Below are 12,383 nucleotides of genomic sequence, written 5' to 3' on the forward strand. Positions count from 1 at the left end.
TTGGTAATTTATTGAACAGTTTAATTCCTTGGTAGAAATTGCTGTTTTGAGTTTTATGTTTATTTTTTCTTGGCAAATGTAAGTTGAGTCTAGCTCTTGTCCATGGTCATGGATTGAACTGTTTGTGAAGTAATTACCAATGTTATTTTTGATGTGTACGACTGACTGGTAAATGTATTCACACGGAACAGTTAAAATCCCCAGTGTTTTGAACAGATCTTTACAATGAGCTCGACTACCATTTTTGGTTATGATTCTTATGGCTGTTTTCTGGAGTTTGAAAATTGAGTTCATATTTTGTGAATTTGTTCCCCAGAAAATAATCCCATAGCTAAGAATTGAGTGTACATATGAATAGTATGTAACTAAAAGACACTGGATGTTACACACTGATGATAGGATTCTGAGGGCATAATATGCTGATGACATTCTGTTTGCAAGTACCTTTGCGTGTTCACACCATTTCAACTGAGAATCATCATTCATTCCTCTCAGTTTTGCATTTGTTACACAGTCTATAGAGGTTCCATCTACATTTAATTTAACATTGTCATTTTCCCTCTTCAAACTGAAATTCATGGCTTTAGTTTTCTTTATGTTCAATGTCACTTTATTGCTTATTGACCAGTCGTAAACTTCCTTGCGAGCTTCATTTGCTTTCTCCTCAAGGAGTTCTCTTGTTTTCTCAGTGACTATACTATTGCTGTCATCAGCGGAGAGAATTTTTTCGACATGAGTAACACTGCTGGGAAAGTCATTGATGCATATGAGGAATAGTATTGGTCCTAATATGCTACCTTGCAGAACACCTATATTAATGTATTTTGGTTCTGATAAGTGTTTTACTAAATGTTTAGATCTACTTGAAGTAAGTGTTATCTCTACTCTTTGTGCCCTATCTGCTAGGTGTGATCGAAACTAGTCATTAACTACCCCTCTTATTCCTAATGCTTCTAATTTATTCAATAGAATCTTTTGGTCAACTGCATCAAACGCCTTAGAAAGATCAAAAAATATGCCTGTGACACACTCATCTTTGTCAAGAGCATTAAGTACAGCCTTTGTGAATTCTACTGTGACTGACTCCGTATTTTTGCTGCTTCGGAAACCAAATTGTGATTCGCTTAAAAGGTTTATTTATTGAGGTAATTGATTAATCTGTCTTTCATAATTGATTCTATTATTTTTAAGAATGGTGACAGCAGGGAAATGGGCCCGTAATGTTCTATGTCTTCTGCATTACCTTTCTTAAGCAAAGGTACAACAATTGCCTCTTTTAACTGCTCTGGAAATGTCCCTGATGTGAAGGATTCATGTATTATATTTGTTAAGGGGCCTTGTATAATATCTATGCATTGTTTCAGTGCACACATTGGTACTTCATCTAAGCCTACTGACTTTTTATTTTTTAGTTTTTGAACAGTTTGATTGACTTCATTCTCTGTGGTTGGAAGTAACATCATTGTATTTAGTGCAACATTATTTACAGGTGTTATATTTGTTGTGGGGAATTTTTGCTGTAACTTCTGTGCAATACTTGAAAAATGCTCATTTTCATAGTTTGCTAAGTGTTGTGGATCATTTATTACCTTACCCCTCTCCCTTAGCAGTATGTTATTCTGCGTTTCTTTGCCTCTCCCTGTTTCCTTGCCGGCCGGGTTAGCCGAGCGGTTCTAGGCGCTACAGTCTGGAACCGCGCGACCGCTACGGTCGCAGGTTCGAATCCTGCCTCGGGCATGGATATGTGTGATGTCCTTAGGTTAGCTTGGTTTAATTAGTTCTAAGTTCTAGGGGACTGATGACCTTAGACGTTAAGTCCCATAGTGCTCAGAGCCATTTGAACCTGAATGAGATTTTCACTCTGCAGCGGAGTGTGCGCTGATATGAAACTTCCTGGCAGATTAAAACTGTGTGCCCGACCGAGACTCGAACTCGGGACCTTTGCCTTTCGCGGGCAAGTGCTCTACCAACTGAGCTACCGAAGCACGACTCACGCTCGGTACTCACAGCTTTACTTCTGCCAGTACCTCGTCTCCTACCTTCCAAACTTTACAGAAGCTCTCCTGCGAACCTTGCAGAACTAGCACTCCTGAAAGAAAGGATATTGCGGAGACATGGCTTAGCCACAGCCTGGGGGATGTTTCCAGAATGAGATTTTCACTCTGCAGCGGAGTGTGCGCTGATATGAAACTTCCGCCCGCGAAAGGCAAAGGTCCCGAGTTCGAGTCTCGGTCGGGCACACAGTTTTAATCTGCCAGGAAGTTTCATATCAGCGCACACTCCGCTGCAGAGTGAAAATCTCATTCTGGAAACATCCCCCAGGCTGTGGCTAAGCCATGTCTCCGCAATATCCTTTCTTTCAGGAGTGCTAGTTCTGCAAGGTTCGCAGGAGAGCTTCTGTAAAGTTTGGAAGGTAGGAGACGAGGTACTGGCAGAAGTAAAGCTGTGAGTACCGAGCGTGAGTCGTGCTTCGGTAGCTCAGTTGGTAGAGCACTTGCCCGCGAAAGGCAAAGGTCCCGAGTTCGAGTCTCGGTCGGGCACACAGTTTTAATCTGCCAGGAAGTTCCATTTGAACCTGTTTCCTTTTTTATAACATCCCAGACTGTTTTGCTTTTGTTCTCTGCATTATATATTATTTTGTCATTAAATGACTTTTTTGCAGCAATCAGCACTTTCCTATAGATCTTTCTGTATCTGTGATAGAAATTTAAGAATTCTGGATCACTGAGACTCTTATTCATGGAACCGAGGTATTTAAGTATTTGAGAGAACTTCTTAATACTTGCTGTTATCCATCTGTTTTTGTGAGATGTTGATACAGACATGCATACTTTGGAAACGCCTTTTCAGAGTTCAATTTAAATAACGAGAAGAATTTAGAGAATTTCATATACACATTGGTTTCCTTATACATTAAATCCCAGCTTTGTTTTGCAAGTTCCTTTGAAAAATCTTTTATTTTGATTTCTGATAGATGTCGTTTGTAGGCTTGTAGTTTACGGAATGATTCGATGCCTGATTTTACTCTTGTTATTTGACAGAGATGGTCTGATAGTCTGAGATCTTTTACAGCTACATCACATTTTCCCTGTCCATATTTATGGCCTCATGGTCAATTACTGATGCAGTCATTGTAGTAACCCTTGTTGAACTATTGATCAATAGGGACATACGAAAACTTCAAAGGATATTTATGAGGGTGCTGCTGGATTCATTTATGATGTTGGTGTTGATGCTAATGTCCCCACACAGAATTATGCTGACCTTTGTTCTTGAGACTTTATCTATAATTCCAGTTAATTTATTGAAAAAAGTGTCCACTCTACCACTGGGAGATCTATACACACATAAAGTGATTAATTTCTTGGTGATATCAAGCCCTGTTAATTCAGTAGCTGATATTTCAAAGTGTTTGTCCCCACTTGCTGTTCTGAAGTCATGTCTTGATTTGAACTGTGTTCCTTTTCTGATATAAATGCATCATACTCCACCCCTTGAAGCAGTTCTGCAGTAAGAGTTTGCCCTTTCGTGCAATGATCACACTACATGTTGTATTTTTGTCTCTCTACACCTGTGCTCGGTAACACAAATTACTATGCAGTTCAAAGACTAGAGCTCAACTTCTAATAGTTGTATTTTATTTTTTATTGATTGCATGTTTTGATGGAGGATTGTTAAGTCTGTGAAACGCCCCATGTTACTATTTCGAATTGTTTGTTTTTCTTTGTGACATCTGGTATGTGTGGCATTTGGAGTGTTAAAATCTGTCTTGTGAGTGATTTTTTCAATATTTTTTAAAGTGCTGGAGATATTCTTTAGGCAGGGGAGCCTGTTGTCTGGATTTATCCTAAGAAAGACTTACTTTTCCTACCCATTGCAACAGGTATTTGACCATGTGTGGCCCGAGATCCACCCCCTAAACTTTCGTTAATCAGCTGTACCAATCTTCCCTTCCCAGTCCTGTTTAGGTGTAGGCCATGCCTAGTGAAACCCCATTTGTTGATAGTTCCGACACGCACCAGAGAAACATGAGCAAAGTTGGCTGCCCTCAGAACCATCCCTAACCCCACACTGATTCGCCTCACAGCTCCATCAAGGTGTGGTCGATCATGACGCCGGAACAGCTCAACAAAGTGTACGTTGGTGCCATGAGTCAGGGAAGCTATCATGTCCAGGTCACCACCTATGTCATATGCCCCATCCCTGTCCAAACTCTTTCCCGGCCCACCCACTATCACTACACGGTCCTCTTTTGTAAAGTCCTTACACAAAGACCCTAAGTCCTCTATCACATGACTTAGCCCCGCATTTGGCTTGAAGATACTGGTGGCCTGGGACACTGCCTCTAAACTTTCCTGTAACTGAGGGGCTACACTTCGCCCATGGCTACTACCTAGCAGCAGCACTTTCTTCTTCCTAACACTTTGTACACTCCTAGGCTTCTACGCGTCGGTTGAAGTGTGCTGCACATTTTCTACTCCTCTTTCTATCTCAGGCTCTTCTCCACTTAACTCTGGCAATGGTAGATAGCTGTTTTTGATGTTGATGATAAAACTGCCAGATCGCGTTCTCTTTCTTCCTATCCTCCTACCAGCTGCCAGTTCCCAACCACTCTCCTCCCCCCTATCTCCCTTGATCCTTATCAGTTCCTTCCTTACTTCCTCCAACTGTGCCTTTCCTGTTCCCTAATCAAAATGTTCCTACTGCATACTCTGCAGTTCCAGGAGAGAGCCTCTTCTGTTCTCCCAACATTCTCCGCATTGCATCCACCCCAGTGAAAATATTTCCTACACGATTGCCAACAAAGCCCTCTACTCACTACTCTCTAACAGCTCCCACATTTCTCACTCATGGTCAGTTTAGAAAGAGTAATTAAGTTTAAAGAATGTTTTAAATTTTCCAAGGAGGCGAGATTGGCTGTATGTAACCGACACAAAGGTCGTATGTGCGGTTGTTGTTGTTTTTGTACTGATTTAAAGATACAGTGACAGAAGAATGAATTAGTAATTACTTTGCTTTTAGAGAATTAACGTATCAAGTGTGTTTGGTCATGTTCTTAAGTGTTTATAACTTGTAAATTTTAGGCCTAGATCGCGTCTATCTAATTAGTAAACAATACGAAATGTGTTCGTTGAATACGATTTAGGAACGTTTAATTACACTTTTATTGCAATAATAGACACTGATGAAACTAGTAATTATCTTTTTTTAACGAATTTTGCACTGTCAAGAAAACTTGAATAGAATTTTTTTGTGTTTATGTCACGCAAAATTTCGGGTTATGTCGCGATTATCGGGACTTCAGATAACACGAAGTTTTTCCAAGAACATGCTCTGCTGGGACGCTAATACTCAGTTGTGCGACAAGAACGGACACTACAGCAAGTATACAAAACAAAGAAAATTTAAATTTGATACTATTTCCTCTTAAATAAGTTCTTTTAGTGGACGAAGAAAATACCTGTGATCTCGCTCGGCGGCCATCTTATTGACCCATCAGTGAACAGAATACGTGGAATTAGTCGCTCATTGGCACTGATCCCTTGACAGATCAATCTCCTTCATGCAGATGTTGTACACTCTGCCCATGAAAGGGATATAGACCGTGCTCGTGTACTGTGCGTATCACCCGTGTTTGTGGAATACCAAGTTGGGCAGCAATTCTTCTAGAGTTAGTGGTAGGGTTGCGTTCCTCTACTTTAAGAATGTTCTCAACTTCATTAAGAGTTTGTTGTACGGGACGTCCAGAGACAACATTTACGCTGTGAAGCGTACAACGCTCACCCAATCCGTGATACACCCTGCTAACCACCCTACTATCTGGCACTCTGCGATTCGGAAATCGTTGTTGGTATTCTCGCACAACAGCTCCGGAATTCCCATTGGACAAACCATAGACAAACACCATGTCAGCATACTCTGCATGTGAGAAGATACGTGGCATTTTCACTACATAAAATACTGTGTTACTGGCCGTACGGAATGTGTATGAGCTCCGTCATGCTGAAAGTACGAGTACACATGAGCTCGTGTTGCCAACCTACCGTACACTACGACAAGCACTGTCGGACTGAGACTTGAAGTAAACAACTGCGCCATGCGCAAGTGAACCGCGTGCTGACACGGTTAGTAAGGACGACACTACACGTTTTCCGTTCCTAGTTGTTTTCATTGGTTTACCCGGAAACGGTTAAGAAAAGGGCATGTGTTTATTAAGAGTTTTTTGTTCAGAATCACCACTAGAATCACCCCTCAAAGATGTACCTTTCCTGTGACTCACCCTGTATATAGGGTGTCCCTCCTAAGAGTCGTCAAGCAAGTTTTGTCTAGTGTTTGAGCAGACATTTGCAATTCCGACGGAAAGCGTCGGTTTGTTTCCCGTTACAAATAAAATGATTCTTAAAGCGAAACTTTAAGTATCCATTCGATACAGCGGTCCCGTATTTGTGTAGTGCGATATTCATTCACTCAATACGTATTAACAGTGCCAGTTCACTGAGATGACAAAAGTCATGGGATACCTCCTAATATCGCGTCGGACCTCCTGTCGCCCGGCGTAGTGCAGAACTTGACGTGGCATCGTCTCAACAAGTCCTTGGCAGTCCCCTGCAGAAATATTGAGCTATGCTGCCTCTGTAACCGTCCATAATTGCGAAAGTGTTGCCGTTGCAGGATTTTGTGTACGAATTGGTCTCTCGATTATGTTCCATAAATGTTTGATGTGATTCACGTCGGGCGATCTGGGTAGCCAAACCATTCTCACGAGCTGTTCTTCAAACCCGTCGTGAAAAACTGTGGGTTGGTGACCCGGTGCATTGTCAGCAATAAAAATTGTGTGGGAACATGAATTCCATGAATGGCTGCAAATGGTCTCCAAAAAGCCGAACATAACCATTCCCAGTCAATGATGAGTTCATTTGGACCAGAGAACCTGGTCCGTTCCATATAAACACAGTTCACACCATTATGGAGTCACCACTAGCTCGTACAGTGCCTTATCCACAACCAGGGTCCATGGCTTCGAGTGGTCTTGGTCACACTAGATCCCTGCCATCAGCTCTTACCAACGGAAAGTGCTACTCATTTGACCAGGCCACGGTTTTCCAATCGTCTAGGGTCCAACCGATATGGTCACAAGTCCAGAAGAGGTGGCGCTGTTAGGAAAGGCACTCCCGTCGGTCGTCTGCTGCCGTAGCCCATTAACGCCAAATTTCACCGCACTGTCCTACGTTCGTCGTACGTCCCACATTTATTCTTGCAGTTATTTCGCCCAATGTTGCTTGTCTGTTAACACTGACAAATCTACGCAAACGCAGTTGCTCTCAAGTGAAGGCAGTCAGCCACTGCATTGTCAGTGATGAGAGGTAATGCCTGAAATTTGGTATTCTCTGCACACACTTAACATTTTGGATTTCGGAATACTGAATTTCCTAACGATTTCCGAAATGGAATGTCCCATGCGCCCATCTTCAAGTACCACTCCACATTAAAATTCTGTTAATTCTCGTCGTATGGCCATAATCACGTTGGAAACCTTTTCTCATGAAACATATGAGTGCAAATGACAACTCCGTCAGTGCACTACCCTCTTATAACTTTTGTAAGCGATATATATCTGTATATGTGAATCTCGCATCCCATGACTTTTGTCATCTAAGTGTGGTAGGGTACATGTTTAGAGGACCTCTTCTCCCGACAGCTGTATAGTGGTTTGGGAAGCTATTATCTAGTTACTATTTGATGAAGTTCCACATATGTTATATTGTTGAAGCCAACTTTAAAGGTTTTTTTCAATGTCGCGGAATAAAATATAAAGTTTAGTTTCAAAAAGGGACGTTTTGTCATAATTCGGCAGCTATAAACGTTAAAAATTATTTATCTACGTCAGAAAATTCACCACACTGTACGATATAACTTCACGAAATCCGCTCCTCGATATATTTACTATTTATGGCTATACAGGGTAAGCATTAATAAAAGACCGAGCGGGGTGGCGCAGTGGTTAGACACTGGACTCGCATTCGGGAGGACGACGGTTCAATCCCGCGTCCGGCCATCCTGATTTAGGTTTTCCGTGATTTCCCTAAATCACTCCAGGCAAATGCCGGGATGGTTCCTCTGAAAGGGCACGGCCGACTTCCTTCCCCATCCTTCCCTATTCCGATGAGACTGATGACCACGCTGTCTGGTCTCCTTCCCCAAACCAACCAACCAACCATTAACAAAACCGAGAAACAGCAGAGACCGATTCCTGGCTGGAAATGGAGGAAAAATGTCCTACGAACATGTGTCCGGAAATGCATCTTGCCAAAATGAAAGTTCCTCTGACCTCGTGTCGTGTGTTCCTTTTGTGTAGGAGGCTGTGTAATTGATGCAACGTACTGTAAGCAGCAGAATTTACCGGTATTCATATCCGTAACAAGCCGAGATTGTGTTTGTGTACGGCCAACGATCGAGAGGCAGGACGGCTATACCAAAACAAATACCCTCACAGACACCAGCCGCTTCACACAATATTTGAAGCACTTTCTGGGCGTTTGTGTGATCATGGGTCCTTTCAGCCAGACGAACGTGTAGGGAGCTGAAATATTATGTGAAATGGTTATAGTATGCTTACAGTATGCTGCGTAAATCACACAGCCTGCGACACTCAAGGAACCCAGTGCGACGTTGTCAGAAGAACTCTCATTCACCAGCGCCATCTATCGTGGCAACGATGCATTTCTGGACACATGTTCATAGGACTTTTTTCCTCAATTTCCAGTCAGGAATCCGTCCCTGCAGTTTGTCGGCTTTATTAATCTTTATCCTGTATTTGGCCATCCTTTAAACTAGGACAAGCTTATTTGACTCGTGACAGAGTGACAGAAAAATGAGAAATGTGAAACGGCAACTATCGAAAAGTAATCCTTGTATATCATAAAATTTAAATCAGAAAAAGGTGTGCAGTCACCGGTTCTGTATGTCAGATATGTATATTTGTAGCCTCCTTCTCCCCCCCCCCCCTCCCTCCGCACTATTATAACGCCAGTACTTCTTGTGAAATTACTATTGGACTAAATTGAACTTGCATAGGGGTATACAAGTTGTCTTTTTTCCCAAGATTAGACAGTATAAAAAATTATGAAATTAAAAGAGACTCGAAAACATAATAACTCGCAAAAGTGTGCACAAATTTCTAACACACAAGAGTGAAAGGCTCTGAACTACTGCAAGGAACTCCTGGAAAAGTTAAATAGTGTAGTATACTATAATTTGAGAATCTGAAGTTAATAATTCGCAATTTTTCAATTCAGCTGGAAGCCTATTTCACATGAAACCTTGAAACTGTACACACCATTCTGCACAAAGATCAAGAAGGTGTTTTCTCTGTGTACCGATGAGTAAGTAAATGTTACAATTACTTCTGAAGAGTCCATGTTGTTAACCTCAAATACTATGAGTGGTTTAGGTACGTGGATGGCAGAGTTGGCCACATGTAGTGTGACCTTCATTAAATGCGCGTACTGACATCACAGAAAGTTGCCCCAAAATATAATAGGATGAAATTAATCAACAGTACCTGCAGAAGGTGGAGAATCTCACAGATCCAAAAAAGGTTTTCATCAGTTTTCACTCTAACGAATTTCAAACGTATCTGGGTCATTGATTATTTGATCATGTTGGGATTTTGCAACATATGGTGTCAGAAATCGTATAACCCGCTTGGAAAAGGAAGACATGATTTTACTCTATTCAACGACTAATTTTGATAGTGTTATCATCATCTGATCGCACTTAATTGAGTTAGTCTGGCTAATTATAGCAAACCTTTGCCGTCACGTGTCAAGAACAATTAAATATTAAAATCGTGTGCATATGGACCTTTACAGTTGGCGCAATCTATAAAATTTCTGAACGATGCAAAAACGGTTCATCTATGAAAATCAAAATATATTTGTTATCTGCATTATACATACAGGTGTTTGATAGAAATATGGAAATAACGTGAGAAATGCATGCTGGAATACAAATGCAGGTGTTAGCCAGCCTGCAGGTTGTGCTGCTGTATTTGACGACCAAAAGCACCTGTGCTATGTCCTCAATAGGTTGCAAGTGTCAGTCGTGGTTCAGTGCAGTGATTTGTGTAGTTGTGAGTGCATCATGCCGCACCTATGTGAATTCGAACCTGGGCAGTTTGTTGGTGGTCGTGTGATGGGTGCTATCCGTAACCAACGTAGCCGAAGTGTCTGGTGTTTCAAGAGGCGCCGTATCAAAGATTTAAATCGCATACAGGGAATCATCCGCTAAGTCACAATGCGGACGAAAAAGTGTGTTGAGTGATCGTGACGGGTGTCATTGAAGAGGACTGTCACGAAAAATAAGAAGGCGACAGCAACAAAAGCCATTTTCTCAGTGATGATCTACAGGAATCAACAAGAAACAGGTATAGGCATACGTATTCAAATATCGAGATATATAAACAGGCAGAATACCGCGATGCGGTCGGCAACGCATATATAAAAAACTAGTGTCTGGAGCAGTTGTTATATCGGTTACTGCTGCTACAATGGGAGGTTATCAAGATTTAAGTGAGTTTAAACGCGGTGCTATAGTCGGTGCATAAGCGATGGGACACAGCATCTTCGAGGTTGCGATGAAGTGGGGATTTTCCCGTATGACCATTTCACGAGAGTAAAGCGCCAGATCTCCGACATCGCTGCGGTCGGGAAAAGATCCCTCAAGAATGGGACCAATGACGACTGAAGAGAATCGTTCAACGTGACAGAAGTGCAACCCTTCGGCAAATTGCTGCAGATTTCAGTGCTGGGCCATCAACAAGTGTCAGCGTGCGAACCATTCAACGAAACATCATCGATATGGGCTTTCAGAGCCGAAGGCCCATTCGTGTATCCTCGATGATTGCACGACGCAAAGCTTTACGCCTCGTCTGGCCCCTTCAACACCGACATTGGGCCGTTGATGACTGGAAACATGTTGCCTGGTCGGACGAGTCTCATTTCAAATTGCATCGAGCGGATGGACGGGTATAGGTATGGAGACAACCTCATGAATCCATGGACCCTGCATGTCAGCAAGGGACTGTTAAAGCTGGTGGGGGCCCTATAATGGTGTGGGGCGTGTGCAGTTGGAGTGATATGGGACCCTGACTTGTCTAGGTAAGACTCTGACAGGTGACACGTAAGTAAGCATCCTGTCTGATCACCTGCACCCATTCATGTCCATTGCGCATTCCGATGGACTTGGGCAATTCCAGCAGAACAATGGGAACCCTCACATGTCCAGAACTACTACCGAGTGGCTCCAGGAACACTCTTCTGAGTTTAAACACTTCCACCGGCCACCAAACTGCCCAGACATGAACATTATTGAGCATATCTTGGATGTCTTGCACCGTGCTGTTCAGAAGAGATCTTCACCCCCTCGTACTCTTATGGATTTATGTACAGCCCTGCAGGACTCATGCTGTCAGTTTCCTTCAGCACTACTTCAGTCATTAGTCGAGCCCATGCCACGTCACGTTGCAGCAGTTCTGTGTGCTCGCGGAGGTCCTACACGATATTACGCAGGTGTACCAGTTTCTTTGACTCTTCAGTGTATATAAAAGTGCTTTCATATAGACATCCCCTAGATTTTATGAAGGCTCATTTCCAATAAGATACATGAAACACGGCCTCAGTGGTGACAGCCATGCAGTGTTGTAACACTAGGAATTACAATCATATCTACCAGTAACCGTGAAGTACATAAAGGCCTCTGAATCTCTAGGAAGTGTGTGACAAAGCGTAATCAACAGTAGATAAATGAGGAAGGTACTGTAAGGTAACAAGAAATGTTTGACAAGCTAAGATTATGACATTTGACATTTTTGAGAATAATTAAGCCTCATAACAGAAAGAAAATAACATTGCTTAGCAATGAAAAACATCTAAGAAGATGCGGAATATTGTATTACTTTCATTACTTGAGATACCCTGTTGCTCCTGGTAATCTGTTATCACTTGACTGGGCTGTTGATAACATAGATTGAGGTATACTGCTAATTGAATTATAATATTACGAAATTAGAGATAAGGCTTTCAGCAGCAGGAAACAAAATGTTGGTTTACGTACTCACATATCGTAAAACAGGCTAACGTCAGACTGGGATAGTATCAGATGTGGTCCGTTCCTCAGAGGTCCATAACAGGTCAACATTTTCACCATATAAAGGGTATCCCTCCTGTGAATTGTCAAGCGCATTTCCTCTGGTCTTTCGGCAAATATTTACAGTTCCTTTTTGCCATGTGTAGCTGGAGTCAGCCCAAGCAAATACTGATCATCACGTCTTTCATGCTACGCCCAGCGTCGACGCAAACTGTCGGCTTGTTTCCTATTACAAA

The sequence above is a fragment of the Schistocerca piceifrons genome, chromosome X (assembly GCF_021461385.2).
Source record: "Schistocerca piceifrons isolate TAMUIC-IGC-003096 chromosome X, iqSchPice1.1, whole genome shotgun sequence".
Taxonomy (NCBI): Eukaryota; Metazoa; Arthropoda; class Insecta; order Orthoptera; family Acrididae; genus Schistocerca; species Schistocerca piceifrons.